Here is an 11,170-nt window from a genome sequence, read left to right on the forward strand (position 1 = left end):
TTGCCCTATATCTTCATTTCCAGATGCCTGGAGAGTGAGCAGAATGGATGGAAGGAGTTGTCCCAGAAGCTTTTCTTATATTAGGACTGCTGGGAGTAACTTGGAAGTGTTAGATACCACTCATCCTAATCTCAATATATCCTTAATTCAACGTCTCCTGAGCTGAATCTCAACAGTGTTCATGGTCCTGCCAGTGTCACTGGACAGGTGGAGAAGTGTGACTGACTGGAAGTTGAAGTGGAAAGAAACAGCAGCCTTAACAAACTGTGTTCAAAATATCTTATTTTATACATTTTACAAAGACATGACCATGTGAACACCTCTCTCAGAGCCCTGGAAGGGGCCTGTGCAAAGACAAGATCCTGATATGTAAGTTTCATGAGATTCATGGTGAATTTAACTCTGAAATTGGCAGACAACTTCATACATATTTGGAGCCAGGAGAAATGATCAAGGCTGTTATTTTAGCTGAATATCTGAGATACTTTTGGTGGTGTTTTATGAATTCCTAATGTCCCTTAAATTTCACAATACTGCTCATGCCTAAGATAGGCCCTTCTGCTGGAACTAAAAATTTAGAGTGACAAGTAATTCTTTAAATAGTTATGTTTGAAAAGTCACCTCAGTAAACCAGGGTAGTGGATTATGATTAGATATTTAATCAGTAAGTTAAGGAATTAATGTAAAAGTCCATTTTCTAATGGTGTTAAACAGATGAGGTTCTATTTTAACTCAATCAACTGTCATCTGCAATGATACAGGCCTGGGATTTCACATTATGAAATATTCTGCTTCATGTGACATGCTTACTATAATTGACAGATTCCAAAGAGAGAAGTTATAGTTACTCCTTCTTACTGCTAAAATGATACAGAAACATAATTTACTCTATCTTTAAAAAACAAGACAGGGAGGCTTCCCTGGTGGTGCAGTGGTTAAGAGTCCGCCTGCCGAGGCAGGGGACGCGGGTTTGTGCCCCAGTCCGGGAAGATCCCACATGCCGCGGAGCAGCTGGGCCCGTGAGCCATGGCCGCTGAGTCTGCGTGTCCAGAGCCTGTGCTCCGCAACGGGAGAGGCCACAGTGGTGAGAGGCCCGCGTACCGCAAAAAAAAAAAAAAAAAAACCCAAAAACCAAAAAAACCAAGACAGGCACTTCAGAGCCTTGTAGCACCCGAGTGCCTCTCCAAGAACATCAGTTGTCTGGCTCTTGTCTGTGCATCAGTTTATACCTGATGTGAGAGTGAAGTGCCACAGCAAATTAAACTCTATCGGCTCCACTCACCAAATATTTGAGTTTCTTCTGTTTGTCTGGAAGTATTTGGTGGCTACTAAAGATACAAAGATGGATTAGATATCTGTTCTTATTGAGCTTGACAGGAGGGGCAGAGATAAGAAAAATGCACCAAATGATTATATTCCTTTTATGCTAATTAATTAAATACTTTCCTTCTGGCTGGTACTTTGAGCCGAGTACTGAGGGAATACAAGGTAAAGTGATTTACATTCGAATAAGGCAAAAAGAAAAAGATATCCACTGTTTCAATAACATTTGATAACTTTATGAAGGCCTTATTTTGTCCCAAGCCCTAGCTTAAATAATGGGCATACAAACAAGAATCAAATGCAAGCCCCCAAACTTCAGACTCCAGATGGGGAAAGATATAAAATGAAAAAATTTCAAAGAGGAAAAGTAGAGATTTTGATTCAACAAGACAGAACAAAAATTTTTTCCTACCCCAGGAATCAGTTTTGATTTCTTCCACAGCCAATCCCAAACCAAACATCCAAAATGAAAAGTAGGAGGAAAGCCATTCAAGAGACACTGTCCTGACCAAGAGCCCTTCTGGAATGGCTGTGCCATCACAGTTAAAAGCTCAGGGTCCCAATGTCCTTAGCAGCATTATTCACAATAGGCAAGACACGGAAGCAACCAAAATGTCCACCGATAGATGAATGGCTGGAGAAGATGTGAAATATATGTACAATGGAACATTACTCATTCATAAAAAGAGAATAAAATAATGCCATTTACAGCAACATGGGTGCACCTAGAGATTATCATACTAAGTGAAGTAAGTCAAATGAAGACAACAATCATATGATATCACTCATAGGTATAATCTAAAAAAAAGATACAAATGAACTTATTTACGAGACAGAAATAGACTCACAGACATAGAAAACAAACTTATGGTTACCAACAGGGATAGCAGAGGTGGTGGTGGGGAAATAAATGAGGAGCTGGAGCTTAACATATACTCACTACTATATACAAAATAGGTAAGCAATAAGGACCTACAGTATAGCATAGGGAACTATACTCAATATCTTGTAATAATCTATAATGGAAAATAATCTAAAAAATAAAAGATATGTATATGTATAACTGAATCACTTTGCTGTACATTTGAAACTAACACAACTTTGTAAATTAACTATACTTCTATTTTAAAAAAAGCTTAGGGTCCAAAGGTCACCTGGGCTCAAATCCTTTTAAATTCTGACTCCTTCCCTTAACTTCTCTGTGGCTTTGGGCAAGTCACTTCAATTCTCTGCGCCTCATTTACTCAAATGATGAGAGTAATAGTACCCAGTTGTGTCGTTTTGAGCATGAAATGAGGTAATCCATGAAATGTCTAGTTAGATCAACGCCTTGCCCACAGTAAGAACTTCACACATAGGATTTTCCTTGATTGTATTGATCACTGTCTCTCACAAAATTAGCTCTGGTGGTAGATACTGGAACAGAGACTTGAGTAAATTGCTATGGGGTCACAGGAGAGATGGGAAAAAACAAAACTGGGGGAGGCAGATCAGGCTTCATTAAATGACATGACCCTTGCATTGGGTTGGGAAGGAAAGCTGATGTCAGTTTAAATGGGAACGGAAGGGGAGGAGCCTGCGGAGAACATCCAGGCAAAGGGAACAGCATATGCAATAGACGGCATAGTGTCAGAGGTACCCCGCTTACGTGAAATTGGTGAAGGGAGCTTGATGATGCTGAATAAAAGCACATTTGAAAAAAGTCTTGAAATATGAGCACAATTCTGGCAAATAGAAATGAAAGAAGGAAAGTTGGTGGGGTGGAGATGACTACACGGGTGGCAAGGTAGGCAGAAAGGAAAATCATAGGGCAGGCATGGTGAACACGCCCCAGTGAGATTTGGCTGGAAGGTGGGGTTTGACAGGAGGTAAAGGGATAGGAGAGGGGAAAGGAGAGTTGGATGCATATTGTGAAGACTTTTAGAAGTCACTGTGGGGAAGTTTACCAGCAGCACTTCAAACAGCTCAAAGGGAAGGAAGGACTGAAGGTTTTTTCATTCATTTGAGCAGGGGAGTGATAGGATCACATTTCCCCTTTAAACAGACTAATCTGGCAGTATTTTTCACAGAGGATTAGTGTGGGAAGAGAGAGGAGCAAGAATGTCAGTTAAAACTGACCTTAAGCCTTCCGTGGTGGCGCAGTGGTTGAGAGTCCTCCTGTCGATGCAGGGGACACGGGTTCGTGCCCCGGTCCGGGAAGATCCCACATGCCGCGGAGCAGCTGGGCCCGTGAGCCATGGCCGCTGAGCCTGCGTGTCCGGAGCCTGTGCTCCGCAACGGGAGAGGCCACAGATGTGAGAGGCCCGCGTACCTCAAAAACAAACAAACAAACAAACTAAACTAAACTGACATTTAAACTGACGTTAAAACTGATAACTCGTTCCAGGAGTTCATCATATCTAAGATTGGGACCAACTCTGTAAAGCTGAAATTTATAAATCTGTGTGTGTGTGTGTGTGTGTGTGTGTGTGTGTGTGTGTGTGTGTGAGATCTGGAAACAATGCTGTAAGGATATTATGACTATGGTTCCACTAGAGGGTAGTAGAGACAAATTGGTAAAGTAGATGAAGCTGTTTCCATCTCTACCTGTTACAAGCCAAGTGTTTTTCTTCTTGTCTATATTTTGTAATGTTTGTAAGCTTAATTCAGTCATTCCATGGCTAAGAAAAATATGACAAGTACATTTAGTAGGTTGTAGCTCTAGACAAGTTAGTAAATTCAAGGTACCCAATTTTTAGAAGGTAATATAGCTGGGTTAGGAAGACCAGAAAACCAGTTGGTATTTAGTTAGCCTCTTCACAATAACCAATATCTCATTATGACCTTGAAAAGAAACTTAAAGAAAAAAACTGAACCAAAAATATTTCATCCAAGTCTTTTATTGATTATAGTAAAGGAAAAAGAAAGAAAAGGAGAAGAGGAAGAAGAAAGAGGAAGAGGAGAAAAGAAGAAAAGAAAAATTGGTAAAAGTTAATTCTGGTGTGTTCTCTTAGATAATTGAAGTTGGAAGAAGCATATTTTTAATATACTCATTTATAGATAATGTCTTAAAATATATATTGCTATGTTGTATATATTGCTATATTTTATACACATACACACATCCTTTTGGAAACTAATATAGCACTGAAGAGCTATAATACCCATACTCTTTTTTTTTTGTAAACTTAGTATTTCCTCCAACATTATTTTATCTTAAGTAAAACTTTTTAAATGAATAAAAGTCATATATTTGAAAAAGCTTATTACAACATTTTCTATAATAACAAAAATTTAGAGCCAACCTAGAAGTCAAATAGGCAAATAGTTAAAAAGGCAAATTATGATATTCCCCCCTTAATCAAATACCACACACCCAAACACATACATTATGATTGCAAGTTTATAAAATCATGAATTTATTGTAGAATGAAATAGACACAGAATTGTTCTCTTAGTGTGATGGGATGTGTGGTCATTTAAACACATTTCCATCCAACTAGTTTTATGGTGTTTTTACAATGACCACACACTAAAAGGGAATGTACTGCCACTAACATTTTACTTACAATTTCAAGATATTGTCATTTAACTTACATTTTTCAAGGCTGCATGGTGCAAAGATCACTATATATTAAAATTCTCATCACAATAACTCTCTTCAATGACCTTACCTTGTTTTTTTTTTAAACAAAAAAAAAAGGAAGGAAGGTATGGAGGAAAGGAAGAAACTAAATTGAGACACCTAGAATGAATATGTCTACAATCAATATATCTCTGGAGTAAAATATAGTATTTGAGAAGATTTATAAATACCTTCCACAGCAGCTTAAGAAAAGGAATGCAAAGAAGCCAGCAGAGCAAACAGTAACTTCAAATGAAATGAGTCGGTATTGCAGCAGTACTGTGTGTTACTAAATATCAAATAGGCACATCCTACTGTAGGAGTAGATGCTTCCGTAAACTTGTTGAGTCATGAAAATGTCTGTGTTGACCACCCTCTTCCATCGGTAAAAACGTGATAAAACTCCAAAACTAAAAATAAACTCACTTTCATTTCAATGTCTTCTAAACACTTGCAAAGGCAATAATCATAGAATTTATAAGATAATAAAATGTTAAAGCTGTGGAGCCTTAGAGATCATCTTATGAGGAATGAAGAGAGTGTTAAGGAGATAAGTTTTTACATTTCCCCTATTTTCAGAGCTCCATGGACTTATTTGTATTGTTATTTAAGTTCCAGATAATAAACAGTGTAACTTTGTTAGTAAGCAGGAAATAATGTAAACATGTATTAATATATGTATATGTGTGTATAGTAAAATAGATAAAATAAATCAGTTTAAATGTTTTGGTATGATAAAAATAGCTACATTTTATAACATTTAGACTTATGCCATGAACTGTGCTAAGAACTTTACATGGTCTATCTTTTAAAATGCAAAAGTCCTATTGGTGCAGATTCAGCTTCAAAGGAGGAAACTAAGATCTAGAGAGGGTAAATAATTTGTCCAGCGTCAGCTGACAAGAGGTAGAATGGAGCCTTGAACCCAGGATTTTTCTGACTCCAAAGCCCAGCTTCTCCACTACCATGCAATCTTCCACTTATGTGTGATAAAATAAATATGACCCTCTAAGATGATAAATTATTGGAAATGTTATTAACACTAACTTTGGTAAATAGGAATTATATGTTTATCCCTTATATTGCATATCTTAAGGATAATTTCATTCTCACTAGTGTCTCCTTAAAGAACAGTAGAAGTGTATCATTTTCTTTAAATAAGAATATGATTAAACAAGGTTGAATCATAGGTTAATAGTAGAGTATTTAAAATAGTTGTTCATTATTCTTGGAACACCACATGATTAGCTTCAGATGAAAGGGATGAAAAAATTCAGAACTCATTCTCAAATAGCTGTTGGTCCAGCTTTTCTCTCATTACTAGAATTTTCCACTCAAGATATCTGGTTATTTTCACTGTTTTTGTGGGTGTAGGCTGATGGTGCCTTAAGAACACAGAAGTGGATTAATGGTTTGTGACACACTTTCATCATTGGTGCATTTTTGACCACCTTTATTCATACAATTATTAATTTATAGTAATAATGTAATAAGCACCCACGAAACCATAACCCAACATCAAAACTGGGACCTTAACAATAGCTTACATGTGTGTCATCTTTTTTGTACCATCTCATTCCACAGTCACCCCAACCTCAGGTAACTGCTATCCTGAATCATCATTTCTTTGCTTGTATTTTTGTGTAATTTTATCTTACCTGTACAGTCTTAAAGAGTGTGTGTGTATATGTTTCCCCTCAACTTTTTATTAAAAAAATTTTTAACCTACAAAAATGTTGAGAGTAATAACAATAAAACCACTATGCCTTCACCTAGATTCACTGATTATCACCATTTTGCCAAACTTGTTTTATCTTATCTGCTCCCTCCCTTCACCCCTCCCTCCCTCCCTCCTTAGACTATGTAACTGAGCCCAGGAAATGTCAAGGGGAGGAGTGGGGAAGCACCAGTCAAGACTTGTTGGTCTGGGGACTTCCCTGGTGGTCCAGTGGTTAAGACTGTGAGCTTCCACTGCAGGGGCACAGGCTCAATCCCTGGTCGGGGAACTAGGATCCCACATGCCAAACAAAGAAGACTTGTTGGTCTGCGGTTCTTTTCCCTGCCCTTCACCTGCACAGCTTTCCCGTGCTGCCCTCTGGTCTAGCAATTTCCGTCAGTCTCCTAGTGACTTCCAGTTGTTTAGTTTAAGATGACAAGAATGCAAACTATGCGGGCCTGGAGGCAGAGACTGGTTATCTCTGGCCCCACAGGAACTGGACAGGGTTTAGCACAAGGTAATGGTCCAATAAATAATTCTGTAGTGAAATAGTGATAAATGAGATGAGGGTGGGACAACAATGGTATTTACATATTGATGACAAACACATATTGGCTATTTAACAATATTGAAGATAGAAGGTAAGGGTATATAAAGAATTTGAAAAAAAAGGTAAGTTCATTGGGTTATTTTACAGAAGTAAAAATTATTTGGTTTGTTATTCATACAGATGGAAAAGTCAGACAAGAAGCATTTACTTGCTATACGTACATAAGTTTGTATGAACTCTATGAGGCGTTCAGTATTTTTGGCAAAACTTTGTCTTTTGAAACTCTGTTTTAGAAGACATATCTTTCAGAAATAAATGAAATAAAATAAAAAAATAAAAGACACATCTTTCTCAATACCAGCCTCTCTTGTGGTTTTCCTCTTACCACTGGTTTCTGCATCCCAGTCTCCTTCACTGGCTGACTTCCTTTCTCTCCATCATGATTGCCAAGATTCCACCCTGGGTGTTCACTTTCCGCTCTATTCTCTTTCCTTGCATAGACCATCTCATTGAACCCCAAGGTGATAGTTACCATCTATAGAACGGTGGTGACTAAATGCTTACTTCCAATCCTCACCTCTCTTTTGAGCTCCAGGGTTACTCCTCCTGGATTTCCCACTGGCATCTTAACCTCTAATATCTTCCCCAACCAAATATAGTCTCTCCATTTCACCCACTCCCAAAGTTGCACTGGTCCATTGTTCTCCCCAGCCACACCTAATCTGATATGTCCATTCTACCTTTTCTTTTCTTTCCATTCCTACTGCTACTCCTGTAGTTTATGTCATCATCACTTCTTGGTTACGGTTTCAATAACTGCCTACCTGGTTTTCCTCCCTCCAGAGTCTCCTCAATCTCTACAGCCATGTTAGTACCTTCTTTAAAATTATTCAGTAGCTCTCCATCACAGAGATAATAGAGCCTAAACCGATTAGCATGGCTTTCTCCTTTCTTTACAGTACAATTCCAGTCTATCTAACCTATCACATCTCCTTATAGCCCTGACACTTCATTCTGTGCTACATCCAGTAGCTTCAAACAACTTGTGATTCTTCAGTCACGTCATATTGCATTCTCTCTATCTGGAATGACTATCTGCTTTATCTGTACTTTGTTGAGTGAAATGGTCTGTAATTTTCTGGCTAAGAGGAAGAGAAAGGCCTCACTTTTAGCTGGTAGTGAAGGAATGAATTCAGTAATTTCAAGAGAAATTGAAGGTCAGCCAGAACACAAGAGGCAGCAGCCTTATAGAGTGGAAAGCAAAACAAGGAGAGGAAACAGAACTATTAGCTAAAGTTTCATTGTCCATTATCAGGTTCTGGTTTACCTTGGCTGTGGGATCATCATTTTACGGTAATTATACCATAATGAGAAAACCTACGTGCAAATAAAGTAAATAGTCATTAGGGATCTTGGCCTAGTAATCATTCCTTGGAAGAAAGTCAGGGGGTGATTTTGGGAGATGTCTGTGCTATAAAGAAAGAATGAAGTCATGGAGGGGAGGGAAATGTTTATGTATTTACAGGATTAACTTGAGCCTGTGCTTGGGAGAGCTTCCTGGTACCATACACCTGTGTTTTCCCCACTATTTTTGTCAGTCAGTGTAAACGAATAATAAAGCATGTGGTTATAAATGTCTCTCATAGTCTATTCACCTGTTTCTCTTTGGAAGGAAACCCTAGAAATCAAGAAGCTAGACTGGAGAAATGGTGGACACTTGCTGTCTCCCAAAGGTTTGGAACACTTTAGGTGGTTTGGTCATTGGCTTGCCCTTCTGGTCCTGCCATTACTAAATGAGGAAGAGGTGGAGGGGTGGAGGGGGCGGAGTCAAATTTATCCAAACCTATCCTGGAGATTAGAGCAAGGAGACAATCTATAAGGAACTTGTTAAATACATGATATCTCCCCAAATTGTAATCCTAAACTATTAAGAAAAAAGAAGCCTAGGAGGGAAGGGTGGGGAAAAGAGATAGTTTCTTATGTATCAAAATGGTATTGTCTCCAATATACAGCTAAATAAAAAAAAATAAGATGCAGAACATGAGTATACTATGCTAGCTTTTGGGTAAGAAATAGGAAAAATAAGAATATACATGGAGCATTTGTTAATATTTGCATAACAACACTATAAACGTACATAATAACCTAATAAAAATGGTTTTCTATGATGGGAGAAATTAGGAAACAAGATGGAGAGTGTTAGCAAGGTATCTTAATTATGATTTTTTATATTGTTTTGATATTTGAAATATGCAAATGTTTTATCTATTGAAAAAAAAGATGATAAAAGTAACTTTATGGAACTTATGGTTACCGGGGGTGGGGGGCGGGAAGAGGGAGGAAGGGATAGACTGGAAGTTTGGGATTGACATGTACCCACTGCCATATATATATATATATATATATATATATATTTTTTTTTTTTTTTTTTTTTTTTTTTTTTTTTTTTTCGGTACGCGAGCCTCTCACTGTTGTGGCCTCTCCCGCTGTGGAGCACAGACTCCGGACGCGCAGGTTCAGCGGCCATGGCTCACGGGCCCAGCCGCTCCGTGGCGTGTGGGATCTTCCCAGACCAGGGCATGAACCCGTGTCCCCTGCATCGGCAGGCGGACTCTCAACCACTGCGCCACCAGGGAAGCCCCCCACTGCTATATTTAAAATAGATAACCAGCAAGGACCTATTGTAACAAAAATAAATTGAAAAATTATAAAAAACATAAAATAAAATAAAAGAGAAAAAAGATATAATAAAGAACTCACAATTTGGTTCCAGCAAAAAAAAAAAAAAAAAAAAAGATCAAATGCCAAACACAATTTTGCTTCTGACTTCTGCCCACCTCTGTACTTGTCATTATATTTAAGAATTTTCTCATTAAAAAAAAAATCTAAGTTTAACTGTTGATGAGTTTTTGCTACCTTCTAGAAATGAATCAGAAAGTAATTATCAGATGATTATTTGACAATTGACAGGGAGAGATAGAGAGGGAGAGATGTTCATCACAGCGTCCATTCTAATAGAAGAAAAAGAACTTTGACAGGCAATCAACTAAACACAATAGTATGTAATTATGTAATGAATACAGGGAGCTATAAATTATGATATAAATGCATTATTGAGAGTAATAGTGGGAAAATATGATACCAAATAGTATGTGTAGTATGATCTCTCTATATAGAAATAAAAAACTGTGGAACAACATGCACCAAAGTGTTCATTTGAGAATACAGGTGACTTATGTTTAATCTACGTTTGCTAATGTGGTTAAGTAATGAGTTAATTTTTTATGTATTAAAGAGGGGGGAGAGATAAATTAGGAATTTGGGATTAACATATACACACTGGTAAACAACAAGGGCGTACTGTATAGCAGAGGGAACTCTACTCAATATCTTTTTTTTTTTTTTTTCTTTTTGCGGTATGCGGGCCTCTCACTGTTGTGGCCTCTCCCGTTGTGGAGCACAGGCTCCGGATGCGCAGGCTCCGGATGCGCAGGCCCAGCGGCCATGGCTCACGGGCCCAGCCGCTCCGCGGCATATGGGATCCTCCCAGACCGGGGCACGAACCCGTATCCCCTGCATCGGCAGGCGGACTCTCAACCACTGCGCCACCAGGGAGGCCCTACTCAATATCTTGTAATAACCGATAATGGAAAAGAATGTGAAAAAGAATAGATACATACATATGTATAACTGAATCACTTTGCTGTACACTAACAAAATATTATAGATTAACTATACTTCAATTTAAATAAGTAAAGTTGACAATAAAAACATTTCATTATGTATTAAATAAATAAAAGTTTAAAAAATACCACCTCTCACTGTCCCTCTCTCTACTCATTAAGTAGGGCAGTCTTCCATATTTTGTACTATTAAAGAAGTGGCAGTAGAAGCACTGACATTTACTGGGTGTTCCCCAAGTCCCAGGCATTGCTGTAAGTGCTTTATAAGGATTATATAAGTTAATAATCAAAAC

Source organism: Mesoplodon mirus (genome assembly GCF_964341445.2).
Source record: "Mesoplodon mirus genome assembly, chromosome: 2".
NCBI lineage: Eukaryota > Metazoa > Chordata > Mammalia > Artiodactyla > Ziphiidae > Mesoplodon > Mesoplodon mirus.